A 15,269-nucleotide genomic window follows, 5' to 3' on the forward strand; every position below is an offset into this window, starting at 1 on the left:
CGCTAGGCCCCGTTGGCTGGCGGAGGAGGGAGGCGGTGGCGAGGAATACCCAACGGCCAAGGCAGCGGGGCGATGTTGTCCGAGGAGCGCTGACCCTCCTTCCTCCCCACCTCACCCCCTTCTCTCTCTCTCTCTCTCTCTCTCTCTTGTACGCCCCCTCCACCCCCCCACTTATCCCGGGACCCCTCCTCTCCATCCCGCACTGATCCCCATTCCTGCCTCTATTCAGTCCTCACTGACATCACCTGTGCTCCCCTCCCCATCTCCCCCCCCCCCCAATCTATCCATCCTGCGCTGATCACACTATCCACCTCGCATTAATTCTCCTGCCACCCCCCCCCCCCCCCCCATCCATCCTACACTGGTTCCCCAAATTCACCCTGTACTTACTCCTTTCCCATCCATCCTGCACCTCCTCCATCCATCCTGTACTGATTCCCCATCCATCCTGTACTAATCCACGCATTCATCCCGTACTGACCCACCTTCCATTTACCCTGCACCTTCCCCTCATTCATCCTGTAGTGATCTCCCATTCATCTTGCACAGACCCTCCGATCCACACTGTACTGACCTCCCCCCTATCCCATTCATCCTGCGCTGATCTCCCTCCCATCCATCCTGTACTGATCCTTCCATTCAAGAAGAATGGGGGGAACAGTCTGAAGAAGGGTCTCGACCCGAAACGTTGCCTATTTCCTTCACTCCATAGATGCTGCCTCACCCGCTGAGTTTCTCCAGCACTTTTGTCTACCTCATCCATCCCGTACTGAACCCCCCCCCCCCATTCAACACCACTGACATCCCCCGTGCTCTCCCCTCACAATTTTACCTACTCCAACCAACACGTACTAATTCACCTGCCTCAATCCATCCATTCTGCACGACTGCCTTCTAACTTCTGATGGTCCAGGATTTATTGACACAGGTTGATCATACGCTGAATAATTGAACCACATTATTGTTTGGAAGTGGAAAGAACTAATAGAAATTGCATTAATTGCATTGTGTAAAAAGAGTTGAGATATTGCCTTATAATTTTGCGGCATGTCATTGTGGGATATATCATGTCGTGATTGGTGAATGTTTGTGACTTTATTTGAAGCAGAAATAATATGTGAATGCTTCATTGAGTATAATTCCGACTGGTAACTACGCACTTCGTCCGAGCACATTATCGCACGCGTCATGCAAGCCATCTTAAATGACCACCTAAACTGTCAATTGGCAACCTAAAAAGCTGTCAAGGTTGCCCGGCTGGCAACAGGGAAAAAAAGTTAAGCGAGAGCCCTGATAAGTGCAACGAGATTTGGGTATGCAGCTTCCATCCGACATCATAACTTAAGTAGTTACTAAAATTTAGACTTAAATATTATCTGAATGGTGGCCGATTAGGAAAAGGGGAGATGCAACGAGACCTGGGTGTCATGGTACACCAGTCATTGAAAGTAGGCATGCAGGTGCAGCAGGGAGTGAAGAAAGCAAATGGTATATTAGCATTCATAGCAAAAGGATTTGAGTATAGCAGCAGGGAGATTCTACTGCAGTTGTATAGGGTCTTGGTGAGATCACACCTGGAGAATTGCGTACAGTTTTGGTCTCCTAATCTGAGGAAATACATTCTTGCCATAGAGGGAGTACAGAGAAGGTTCACCATACTAATTCCTGGGATGGCAGGACTTTCATATGAAGAAAGACTGGATAGACTCGGCTTGTACACGCTAGAATTTAGAAGATTGAGGGGGGATCTTATAGAAACTTACAAAATTCTTAAGGGGTTGGACAGGCTAGATGCAGGAAGATTATTCCCGATGTTGGGGAAGTCCAGAACTAGAGGTCACAGTTTAACGATAAGAGGGAAGTCTTTTAGGACCGAGATGAGAAAATCATTTTTTACACAGAGAGTGGTGAATCTGTGGAATTCTCTGCCACAGAAGGTTGTTGAGGCCAGTTCACTGGCTATATATAAGAGGGAGTTAGATGTGGCCCTTGTGGCTAAAGGGATCAGGGGATATGGAGAGAAGGCAGGATACCGAGTTGGATGATCAGCCATGATCATATTGAATGGCGGTGCAGGCTCGAAGGGCCGAATGGCCTCTACTCCTGCACCTATTGTCCATGTTTCTATGATACCCCGAGAACATGGTTTGTACAAAGTACATTACAACAGCAAAATAGTCAAAACAGACTAAAGTGCAGATGTATCAAGTTTGCAATTTATCCCATCAGATAAAGCATAAAAATAAGTTTAATTTGACACCTAATTCACTTTCATATCTTCAGTATTAAAAAAAGTTATGGCCATTTTCATACTGGGAAATTAGCATCTTGTTCCCTATTGCTTTACCATTGATTTAACTCAAAAGCTGTGATCGAGGACAGTCAAAAGCCCATAACTTTCTTAAAAATTAAGAGAACTGAATGAAATTTTCAGTTATTACTAGACTAAGGGGGACCCGTTGGGTCCCATGTTCACACGGGAGGGCTGGTCCCCCGACGCAATATTCCACCTCTCCACCAATTCCAATATTGGTGGTTAGTGGGGGGGGGGGGGCTCTCTGGAGTGCTGGTATGGGTTCTTGGGGTGGCAGCTCAGTCCCTCAATCCTGATCTACTGGCAGCTCACTCGAGGCTGGTGGGCTGGCAGTTGACATGACTATTCCTTGGAATTCCTTTTCAAGCAGGTTGCAAGGCCACCAAATTCAAGTGCAGTTTCCTACCACTTCAAGCAGGGTGCAAGGCCACCAAATGCAAATCCATGTTCCTACCATTTCAAGCAGGGTGCAAGGCCACCAAATTCAAGTGCAGTTTCTTACCACTTCAAGCTGGATCCAAGGCCACCAAATTCAAGTGCAGTTTCATACCACTTTCAGTAGGGTGCAAGGCCACTTCTGGGTTTTATAACCCCTCCCCCTCCCACCGGAAAAGGCGTGGCTTTCATGGCGTGATTGACAGGAGAGAGGTTCTCAACATTTTTTAAACACTAATAACACTTTTAATTTTCAATGATGGGAAGAATTCTCTGCACCTGCTCAGCGGAGGGGGACTGAGTAAGATGGCCAAAAATCACAGCCGCAAGTGGTAGCGTTTTATCTAAAATCAATATAGAGTGCAAACAGCAAATAAGTGCATTTGCAGTAGTGCCTTTCAACTTCAAGCCAAAGCATGCAAGCCACCATTTGCAGTAAGTAGTGCCTTTCAACTTCAAGCCAAAGCACCCAAGCCACCATTTGCAGTAAGTAGTGCCTCTCAACTTCAAGCCAAAGCACCCAAGCAACCTTTGCAGTAAGTAGTGCCTTTCAACTTCAAGCCAAAGCTCCCAAGCCACCATTTGCAGTAAGTAGTGCCTTTCAACTTCAAGCCAAAGCACCCAAACAACCATTTGCAGGCAGTGCCTTTTTACTTCAAACAAACCATATTTTCATTTTCAAATCACATTAAGGGGACTCACAGTTGTGTTGACATTTGTTCGGTGTTATTCAGAGCTCTGAGAGATGTGACCCTTGGCCTCATCCATCTTCCAGAGACTGAGTGAGGCACACCACTTCCTGGTTTTATAGTCCCTCCCCCTCCCTCCAGCATGGTCAGCAGAGAGAATGGTGAATTTTTTAAAAACGTTAATATCTCTCTGATTTGTCATCGATGGGAAAAATACTCCGCACCCGTAAGGCGGAGGGGGGCTCTGAGCGAGGTGGCCAAAAATGACGACCGTAGGTGGCAGCGTTCTGTCGGAAAACGCAGCACAGTGGGCCAAAAGCGGTCAAGATCAGAGTTTTAGTAATAATTAGAAACATAGAAACATAGAAATTAGGTGCAGGAGTAGGCCATTCGGCCCTTCGAGCCTGCACCGCCATTCAATATGATCATGGCTGATCATCCAACTCAGTATCCTGTACCTGCCTTCTCTCCATACCCTCTGATCCCCTTAGCCACAAGGGCCACATCTAACTCCCTCTTAAATATAGCCAATGAACTGGCCTCGACTACCCTCTGTGGCAGAGAGTTCCAGAGATTCACCACTCTGTGTGTGAAAAAAGTTCTTCTCATCTCGGTTTTAAAGGATTTCCCCCTTATCCTTAAGCTGTGACCCCTTGTCCTGGACTTCCCCAACATCGGGAGCAATCTTCCTGCATCTAGCCTGTCCAACCCCTTAAGAATTTTGTAAGTTTCTATAAGATCCCCTCTCAATCTCCTAAATTATAGAGAGTATAAACCAAGTCTATCCAGTCTTTCTTCATAAGACAGTCCTGACATCCCAGGAATCAGTCTGGTGAACCTTCTCTGCACTCCCTCTATGGCAATAATGTCCTTCCTCAGATTTGGAGACCAAAACTGTACGCAATACTCCAGGTGTGGTCTCACCAAGACCCTGTACAACTGCAGTAGAACCTCCCTGCTCCTATACTCAAATCCTTTTGCTATGAAAGCTAACACAACCATTCGCTTTCTTCACTGCCTGCTGCACCTGCATGCCCACTTTCAATGACTGGTGTACCATGACACCCAGGTCTCGCTGCATTTTCCCTTTTCCTAGTCGGCCACCATTTAGATAATAGTCTGCTTAGATAGATAGATTGAAGCATTCTGAAACAAATATAATAATAATAATAATAATACATTTTATTTATGGGCGCCTTTCAAGAGTCTCAAGGACACCTTACAAAAATTGAGCATGTAGAGGAAAAACATGTAAGGGAAATGAAATAAATAGTAGAGACATGACTAGTACACAAAGTAAAGACAGAATTCAATACAAAACACAGTATGAGGCAATTAATGCACAGATGAAAAGGGACGGGGACGCGGGGCTAAGGATAGGCAGAGGTGAAGAGATGGGTCTTGAGGCGGGACTGGAAGATGGTGAGGGACACGGAATTGCGGATCAGTTGGGGGAGGGAGTTCCAGAGCATGGGAGCTGCCCTGGAGAAGGCTCTGTCCCCAAAACTGCGGAGGTTGGACTTGTGGATGGAGAGGAGACCGGCTGATGTGGATCTGAGGGACCGTGAGGGTTGGTAGGGGGAGAGGAGGTCAGTGAGATATGGGGGGGCCAGATGGTGGAGGGCTTTGTAGGTGAGGACCAGGATTTTGTAGGTGATCCGGTGGGAGATGGGAAGCCAGTGAAGTTTTTTGAGGACTGGAGTGATGTGATGCCAGGATTTGGTGTGGGTGATGAGTCGGGCGGCTGCGTTCTGGACCAGTTGGAGTCGGTTGATGTAGGTGGAGCTGATGCCAAGGAGAAGTGAGTTGCAATAGTCCAGTCGGGAGGAGATGAAGGCATGGATGAGTCTTTCAGCAGCAGGCGGTGTGAGAGAGGGTCTGAGTTTGGCGATGTTGCGGAGATGAAAGAAGGAGGTTTTAATGACATGGCGGATGTGAGGCTCAAGGGAGAGGGTGGAATCAAAGATCACGCCAAGGTTGCGGGCCTGGGGAGATGGGGAGACAGTGGTGCTGTCGATGGTGAGTGGGGTTATTGATTTTGCTGAGTGTGGCTTTGGAGCCTATGAGGAGGAATTCTGTCTTATCACTGTTGAGTTTGAGGAAATTATGTTGCATCCAGGTTTTTATAGCTGACAAACAGGAGTTGATATGGGAGAGGGGGGGGTTGGGGGGGGATTTGGTGCCAAGGTAAATCTGGGTGTCATCAGCGTAACAGTGGAAGTCCAGATTGAAGTGGCGGAGTATCTGACCAAGGGGGAGGATGTAGATGATGAAGAGGAGGAGGCCGAGTACGGAGCCTTGGGGAACGCCTTGAGTGACTGCGGCTGTAGCAGAGGTGTGGTTGTGGAGAGAGATGAAGTGGGATCTGTTGGAAAGGTAGGAACGGAGCCAGCTGAGTGCAGAGCCTTCAATGCCGAGGTCTTTGAGTCTGGTGAGCAGGATGTTATGGTTCACTGTATCGAAGGCTGCGCTCAGGTCGAGGAGGATGAGGATGTTGAGGGAACCAGTGTCAGCATAGGTGAGGACGTCGTTGAGGACTTTGAGGAGAGCAGTTTCTGTGCTATGGAAGGGGCGAAAGCCAGATTGGAGGGGTTCAAGTAGGTTATACGCAAGGAGGTGGGAATGAAGTTGCGACGCAACGATGCGCTCCAGGGTTTTTGAAAGAAAGGGGAGGTTTGAGATTGGGCGGTAGTTAATGAGAGAGGAGGGATCAAGACCAGGTTTCTTTAAGATTGGTGTAACGGCAGCAGTTTTGAAAGCGGAGGGGACAATTCCTTGGGACAATGAGGAGTTGAAGAGATTAGTGAGGTAGGGGCAGAGAACGGGGAGGCAGGACTTCAACAGGGGAGTGGGGAGTGGGTCGAGGGAGCAGGTAGTGGGTTTGGAAGAGCTGATCAGTTTGGAGATTTCAATAGGGGTGACCAGGTCAAACTGGGAGAGGAAGCAGTGTGGAGGAGGGGTAAGGAGGACAGTGGAGATGTTGAAAGGAGGGGCCTTGGTAGGTGGTGGAGTAGATGCTGGGGAGTCGGGTAGAGGGGATAAAGATTGATAGATGGTGCTGATTTTATCAGCGAAAAAGTGGAGGAATGAGTTGCAGACATGTGAAACAATCTTACTTGGATGACCTGAAATTAAAGCATATAATTAGTTAGTTACCTAATTGTAGTTAATCACAAAATTCAATTACTAGATCTAAACATTTATCCAATTCTTAAGAATAGATTAACTTTTTTAAATAGCCTAAGTGTCCAAATAACGTTGCCTATTTCCTTCGCTCCATAGATGCTGCTGCACCCAAGAGTTTCTCCAGCATTTTTGTGTACCTTCGATTTTCCAGCATCTGCAGTTCCTTCTTAAACAAGTAAATACACATTGTTTTTATTACACTTGTAACAAATGGTAGTCATTTGTACTTGGCCAGATCACACACAGCGGTAAGATGAACAAAATATGTTTGATTTACATGCTAGAGGTTGCTTAAAGGTAGGGAGAGATCACCTGTCCACAGCTGGGATAGTTCAGGACCAGAAGTTGTACCATTTAATGTAGAATTGTATCTTTCAGCTATGATAATAGAGAATGTTTGCAAGATAGCAAAGGATAATCCCTGTCTGTTGAGGATGAATCAGTTGGTGAGCTGAGTGCTGAGAGGAACTGATGTTTGGTCAACAATTCACTAGTTCAATATGTGACTGTACAATGAAATTCTTAAAGCACATATTAAACATGCAGGCTTCGCCATTTTCAAAGTCCAAATCTCTCGATGTCCTGGTGCAGTTCTTGTGAACCGACCTCCCTCTCCTCACCCATCTTTGTGTCCCGTGGGGCGACTCCACCTACCTTGACGGGCTGTAGGCATGAACCCAGTTCATCCTCCTACTGGGCTACTCCTCGCGCCTGACGTCTCCAGCTCTCTCTCAGTAACGCCGTCCGATGAACCTTTGGGCGGGTTTGGGCAGCGGAGTCGGGATATGGGGAGAAGGCAGGAACGGGGTACTGATTGTGGATGATCAGCCATGATCACAGTGAATGGCGGTGCTGGCTCGAAGGGCCGAATGTCCTACTCCTGCACATATTGTCTATTAGAAACATAGACAATAGGTGCAGGAGTAGAGGCCATTCGTCCCTTCGAGCCTGCACCGCCATTCAATATGATCATGGCTGATCATCCAACTCAGTATCCTGTACCTGCCTTCTCTCCATACCCCCGATCCCTTTAGCCACAAGGGCCACATCTAACTCCCTCTTAAATATAACCAATGAACTTGCCTCAACTACCTTCTGTGGCAGAGAATTCCACAGATTCACCACTCTCTGTGTAAAAAATGATTTTCTCATCTCGGTCCTAAAAGGCTTCCCTCTTATCCTTAAACTGTGACCCCTTGTTCTGGACTTCCCCAACATCGGGAACAATCTTCCTGCATCTAGCCTGTCCAACCCCTTAAGAATGTTGTATGTTTCTATAAGATCCCTCCTCAATCTTCTAAATTCTAGCGAGTACAAGCCGAGTCTATCCAGTCTTTCTTCATATGAATGTCCTGCCATCCCAGGAATCAGTCTGGTGAACCTTCTCTGTACTCCCTCTATGGCAAGAATGTCTTTCCTCAGATTAGGAGACCAAAACTGTTTGGAAGGGGTGGTTTCCACATCTCCGCTGCACTGTAATGCTGTTTGTTGGTTTACAAGGCAATGTATTCTTTCACATTCAATTGTCACCTGATGGTTCTGTTAATATTGTTTATTCCAGAGCTACAGAGTTTGTGAACGCCTGTCGACATCATGTCTGAAGGTGGTGACTAGGGAGGTGATTCAGTGGCCACTACATCAAAGGAACACAAAGGTTTGTGAGCTTTCTGTGACATATATATGATGCCCTGTCAATGGGTTGTAGAGCTGATGCAAGAAATTATGTTTTTAGATTAGATTAGATCCTTTATTTGTCATTCAGACCTTTCGGTCTGAACAAAATGTTGTTGCCTGCAGCCATACATATAATAATAAACAACAAAAACACACAATAAACACAAATTAACATCCACCACAGTGAGTTCACCAGGCACCTCCTCACTGTGATGGAGGCAAAAGTCTTAAAGTCACTGTCTCTTCCCCTCCTTATTCTCCCTCTGCGCTGAGGCGATCCAGGCCTGCGATGTTGTTACCCCACTGGGCGATGGTAAGTCCGCAAACGGGCCGGTTCAGCTCCGCGGCTCGGGGTGGATCTAAGCTGCCGCCCTCCAGTCCAGCAGATGCAGCTGTTGCTGCGGGAGCTCCAGAAAACAGGCACCAACCTGTGACCTGCAAGCTCCCGACGATGTCGTCCACTGGCCCGCGGTCAAGCCCCGGATTCAGGTCGCCGTCGCCGCCTCAGCCACCGGAGCACCATCTCAGCCCCAAGTCGGGCCGCCCTCACCGGAGCACCGTCTCAGCCGAGTCGTGCCGCTGCCATCGGAACGCCGCCACAGCTCCGAATTTGGCCAGCCTCGCGTTGGTAAGTCCTGGCTGGCTCTGCTTCTGGAGCCACAAGGTCGGTCGCAGCTGGAGGCCTCCAGCTCTGCCATTAGGCCTCAGCGCAGACGGAGGCAGAGAAGGGGGGGGGGGGATACGACAAAAGAGTCGCATTCCTCCGAAGGAAGAGACAGAAAACCATGTTCCCCCCACACACATAACACAACCTAATAAACTAAAATTTAACTAAAACAAGACAAAAAAAAGAACAAAAAAGTAAAAACAGACGGACTGCAGGCGAGCCGCAGCCGTTCAACAGCGCCGCCACTTCTGGATTCACACAGAAGTGGGAATAGGGAAGGGGCTGAGCACAGAGAGTTGACATCTACAGGACATCACAGTCACAGGTGGGCGGATGCAGGAATTGTGTGATAAATCAGCCCTCTTTTTCAAGGAAGATGACTTAAATCATGCTAGTCTCTGCTGGTAATTGAAATATTAATTTCCGAGCAATAACCTGATGAATTTCCTCTGCAACGTCACCAGTGCAAAGGCATCCTTCCCACAGTATGGGGATCAGAATTGCACACACTCCTCCAACTTAAGGCTTAATCAACTCCCTGTATCAAGGCTTAATCGCCTCCCTTCACTTGCGTTCTAGGCTGCAGCTAATGACAAGAATGCTAAATGCTGTCTTTGTGTGTCTTGCTGGCTTTAGGGATTCTTAGAATAAAGGGGAGGTCATTTAAGATTGAGGTGAGAAAAAACTTTTCCACCCAGAGAGTTGTGAATTTGTGGAATTCCCTGCCACAGGGGGCAGTGGAGGCCAAGTCGCTGGATGGATTTAAGAGAGAGTTAGATAGAGCTCTAGGGGCTAGTGGAGTCAAGGGATATGAGGAGAAGGCAGGCACGGGTTATTGATAGGGGACGATCAGCCATGAATGGCGGTGCTGGCTCGAAGGGCCGAATGGCCTCCTCCTGCACCTATTTTCTATGTTTCTATCCATATAACCATATAACCACATAACAATTACAGCACGGAAACAGGCCATCTCGGCCCTACAAGTCCGTGCCGAACAACTTTTTTTCCCTTAGTCCCACCTGCCTGCACTCATACCATAACCCTCCATTCCCTTCTCATCCATATGCATATCCAATTTATTTTTAAATGATACCAACGAACCTGCCGCCACCACTTCCACTGGAAGCTCATTCCACACCGCTTCCACTCTCTGAGTAAAGAAGTTCCCCATCATGTTACCCCTAAACTTCTGTCCCTTAATTCTAAAGTCATGTCCTCTTGTTTGAATCTTCCCTATTCTCAAAGGGGAAAGCTTGTCCACATCAACTCTGTCTATCCCTCTCATCATTTTAAAGACCTCTATCAAGTCCCCCCTTAACCTTCTGCGCTCCAGAGAATAAAAACCTAACTTATTCAACCTATCTCTGTAACTTAGCTGTTGAAACCCAGGCAACATTCTAGTAAATCTCCTCTGTACTCTCTCTATTTTGTTGACATCCTTCCTATAATTGGGCGACCAAAATTGTACACCATACTCCAGATTTGGTCTCACCAATGCCTTGTACAATTTTAACATTACATCCCAGCTTCTATACTCAATGCTCTGATTTATAAAGGCTAGCATACCAAAAGCTTTCTTTACCACCCTATCTATATGAGATTCCACCTTCAAGGAACTATGCACGGTTATTCCCAGATCCCTCTGTTCAACTGTATTCTTCAATTCCCTACCATTTACCATGTACTTCCTATTTTGATTTGTCCTGCCAAGGTGTAGCACCTCACATTTATCAGCATTAAACTCCATCTGCCATCTTTCAGCCCATTTTTCCAAATGGCCTAAATCACTCTGCAGACTTTGGAAATCCTCTTCATTATTCACAACACCCCCTATCTTGGTATCATCTGCATACTTACTAATCCAATTTACCACTCCTTCATCCAGATCATTGATGTACATGACAAACAACAAAGGACCCAACACAGATCCCTGAGGCACCCCACTAGTCACCTGCCTCCAACCCGACAAACAGCCATCCACCATTACCCTCTGGCTTCTCCCATTCAGCCACTGTTGAATCCATCGTGCTATTCCTGCATTTATACCCAACAGTTGAACCTTCTTAACCAACCTTCCATGAGGAACCTTGTCAAAGGCCTTACTAAAGTCCATATAGACAACATCCACTGCTTTACCCTCGTCAATTTGCCTAGTAACCTCTTCAAAAAATTCAAGAAGATTAGTCAAACTTGACCTTCCAGGCACAAATCCATGTTGACTGTTCCTAATCAGACCCTGTTTATCCAGATGCTTATATATATTATCTCTAAGTATCTTTTCCATTAATTTGCCCACCACTGAAGTCAAACTAACAGGTCTATAATTGCTAGGTTTACTCTTAGAGTACTCTTAGAGTTATCCATTTGTATGTAGATAAAAATGCTGGAGAAACTCAGCGGGTGAGGCAGCATCTATGGAGCAAAGGAAATAGGCGACGTTTCAGGTCGAGACTCTTCAGACTGATGTGAGGGTGGGGGGGAAGAAGAAAGGAAGAGGCGGAGACAGTGGGCTGAGGGAGACCCGGGAAGGGGAGGAGAAAGCAGGGACTACCTGAAATTGGAGGTCAATGTTCATACCGCTGGGGTGTAAACTGCCCAAGCAAATTATGAGGTGCTGCTCCTCCAATTTACCGTGGGCCTCATTCTGGCCATGGAGGAGGCCCCGGATAGAAAGGTCGGATTGGGAATGGGAGAGGGAGTTGAAGTGCTGAGCCACCGGGAGATCAGGTTGGCAGTTGCGAACCGAGCGGAGGTGATCGGCGAAGCGATCGCCAAGCCTGTGCTTGGATTTGTATGGGTGTTTCTCAGTGGTCTCAAGGCCCTTGTCCTTCATGGTGAATATGCTGGTTTTATTTATCCTTCCAACAGGTGACAATGTGCCCTCATCAGGATTAAACTTGAATTGTCACTTCACCATCTAACATGTTGACTAATCATCCACAAATACTGGTTCAAATCCAGTTGGGGTGGTAGAAATGCTTTGTCAAGTGATCAGAATTCTGGCAGATAACTGTAAGGCCAAAATCAGGAATACTTGGAACAAAATTATCCGATTATCTCAAAGTAACAAGCATCCAAATTTTATATTTGACTAGACTAAGTTGGGTCCCAGCGTCACACAGGAGGGCTGGTCCGCCAACGCAATATTCCACCTCTCCACCAATTCCAATATTGGTGGCCAGTGGGGGGGGGGGGGGGTGGTTTCTGGAGCGCTAGTATGGGTGTTGTGGGCTGAAGGGACTGGTTTCCAGAGGGCTAGTATGGACATTGTGGGCCGAATGGATTCTTGGGCTGGCGGCTCAAGCCTGGTGTGCTGGCAGGTTACTCACAGCTGGTGGGCTGGCAGTTGACTCACAGCTATTCCTTGAAATTCCACCAGGCAGGGTGCAAGGCCACCAAACTCAAGTGACCTTTTCAATAAGGCAACGCAGCTTTTGGATTTTCAAACCAAAGGCAACTTTAGCATTTTCAAACCAAAACACACTTTTGCATTTTCAAACCACATTAAGGGCCCCCACAGGTCAGTAAAACCACACAGTTTAGTACATAGAAAATAGGTGCAGGATTAGGCTATTCGGCCCTTCGAGCCTGCACTGCCATTCAATATGATCATGGCTGATCATCCAACTCAGTATCCCATACCTGCCTTCACTCCATACCCCCTGATCCCTTTAGCCACAAGGGCCACATCGAACTCTCTCTTAAATATAGCCAATGAACTGGCCTCAACTACCTCCTGTGGCAGAGAGTTCCACAGATTCACCACTCTCTGTGCAAAATTAAGATTTTCTCATCTCGGTCCTAAAAGACTTCCCTATTATCCTTAAACTGTGACCCCTTGTTCTGGACTTCCCCAACATCGGGATTAATCTTCCTGCATGTAGCATGTTCAACCCCTTAAGGATTTTGTAAGTTGTAAGTAAATGTGTGTTCCGTGTTATTCACAGCTCAGACTGAGAGTCGTGACCTGTCGCTCCCCCATCTTGCAGAGAACTGAGGCACCTCCACACTTGCGGGTTTTATAGTCCCTCCCCCTCCCACCAGAAGGGCCGTGGCCTTCATGGCGTGATTGTCAGGAGAGAGAATCTCAATATTTAACAAATATTAATAAATCTTTTATTTTTCATCGATGGGAAAAATCCTCTTGTCCTGCGCAGCGGAGGGGGATTCTGAGTAAGGTGGCCAAAAATCACAGCCGTACGTGGTAGCGTTTTTTATTAAATCAATATGCAGCGCAAACAGGAAGTGGTCAAGATCAGAAGTTTAATTATATGTAGATAAACGGAGATAAAATAGCACCAGATTCAAGGATTGCTTCTTCCACGCTCTTATCCAGGGGTGGGGAACATGCGGCCTTCTAGGACGTTAAGTGTGGCCTTTTGAATGAATCCAAATTTTGCAGAACATGTCCTTTTATTTTTATTAATATGTTTTTGTTCGTCTTTTATTAGTTTTAGTTGTGATGAAATTAACACATTAGTTGTGTTAAAATGAACGTATGTTGAACAAGTTAGGTCTTTATACTTTGGAGCGCAGAAGGTTAAGGGGGGACGATAGAGGCTTTTAAGATGATGAGAGGGATAGACAGCGTTGACGTGGATAAGCTTTTTCCATTGAGAGTAGGGAAGATTCAAACAAGAGGATTTGAGAATTAAGGGACAAAAGTTTAGGGGTAACATGAGGGGGAACTTGTTTACTCCGAGAGTGGTAGCTGTGTGGAATGAGCTTCCAGTAGAAGTGGTGGAGGCAGGTTCAATTTTATCATTTAAAAATAAGTTGGATGGATATATGGACGGGAAAGGAATGGAGGGTTATGGTCTGAGTGCAGGTAGATGGGACTAGGTGAGAGTAAGTGTTCGGCACAGACTAGAAGGGCCGAGGGCCTGTTTCCGTGCTGTAATTGTTATATGGTTATTTAAAATACCAAAGAGTAAAAGAAGATTCAACTAAATAATCCTCCCCGCATGAAAAATGCTTTCTTGCTTTTCGGTTACTTATTGCTGCGATTCTACATTCTCCCATGTAACTCAAATCAAGACGCCCTTAAGGTCACAAATGACGGATCCCCATCTAGAAGATCAGCTGAAACTGCGTACTTCCATGTTTCAACCAAATATTCAAATGCTTTCCCACAAAAAAAGCAGTAACAACAAAGTCATTAAAAGCTTAGTTAACTTTAGAATTAACAACTTGTTTCATTTTCTTGAAGTTAGTACATAGTAGTTAGATTTTTACCAAATTATGTGCGTTTTGAAGTATATCTAATTGAAGTTTGCGGCCTTATTAGGTTACAGCTAACTTAAAGCGGCATTCCAACATGAAAAGGTTCCCCACCCCTGCCCCAGAATGTCAACTCGGATTGCTGCCAGCTATTCCAAACCTGTGATTTTCTCAATTAGAAATTTCTCTACAACCTACAATTAATGTTTTTTTTTCAGGTAGGAAATTAACTCGAGTGGGCTAGATTTTCAAAGCATTTAGGCCAGGCTCCTCATTAAAGAACGATGGTGAGAACACACGGAACAATGACCGAAAAGCAGAGTGGGATTGAGAGCGGACCCTTGATGGGATGTGAACCCGCTGAAGAGGAAAGGGAACAAGGTCAGTCCAGTTGGAGAGGAATAGGAGACGTGGTTCACCTCCCTGGAACTGACCCAAGTGGTGAAATCCATCACGGCCGAGATTCATCAAACAAGGAATCATTGAGTCTCATCCAAGGGGCAGGTGAGTGAAATGGAAGTGGAGTGGATGGTGAAGACTGTAAGAGCTGGGCAGAGAAAAAAAACAAAGGGCTTAGAGCGAGGGGAAACAGGAGAGAGGAATAGTGGTGGAGGAGTGTGATTCTGACGAGGTTCGTGACCAGTAGTATTCTGCAAGGATCAGTTCTGGAACCTCTGCAATTTCTAAACATGTCCAAGATTTGGACAAAAACGTAGGTGGTCGAGTTAATAAGTAATAATAGAACTCTTTGCAGAATTGTGGATCACGAGGAAAGCTGTCAAAAGATCCACTAGAATACACATCAGTTAGAAATATGGTCTGAGTTAAGGCAGACAAAGACTGGATTGTTTTATCTGAGTAATGAAGGCTGAGTGGAGGCCAAACAGAAGTATAGAATATAAGGGGCATAGATATGGTCAGTCTTGTTCCCAGGGTGGGGATGTCTCTGACTGGAGCGAGGAATGTTTAAAGGGGACAGTCTGGACAAGTTTTTACGCAGACTTTGGTCAGTTCCTGGAAGGTCCTGCATGAGGAAACATAGAAACATAGAAAGTAGGTGCGAGAGTAGACCACCAGGTCCGTC

At 46.3% G+C, this 15,269-nt stretch overlaps 2 long non-coding RNA genes across 2 annotated transcripts; one reads left to right on the top strand and one right to left on the bottom strand.

Moving 5' to 3' along the window:
• Nucleotides 1-415: 415 nt before the first annotated feature.
• Nucleotides 416-14,436, top strand: LOC116969625. Its single transcript, XR_004410863.1, has 4 exons — nucleotides 416-428; nucleotides 5,205-5,207; nucleotides 8,186-8,278; nucleotides 14,404-14,436. It is a non-coding gene; the product is annotated as an uncharacterized LOC116969625 (long non-coding RNA).
• On the bottom strand, nucleotides 11,871-13,274 carry LOC116969626. Its single transcript, XR_004410864.1, has 3 exons — nucleotides 13,249-13,274; nucleotides 12,661-12,665; nucleotides 11,871-12,056 (listed from the first exon to the last, which is right to left on the bottom strand). It is a non-coding gene; the product is annotated as an uncharacterized LOC116969626 (long non-coding RNA).
• Nucleotides 14,437-15,269: the final 833 nt, after the last annotated feature.

Source organism: Amblyraja radiata, unplaced genomic scaffold, assembly GCF_010909765.2.
Source record: "Amblyraja radiata isolate CabotCenter1 unplaced genomic scaffold, sAmbRad1.1.pri S89, whole genome shotgun sequence".
NCBI lineage: Eukaryota > Metazoa > Chordata > Chondrichthyes > Rajiformes > Rajidae > Amblyraja > Amblyraja radiata.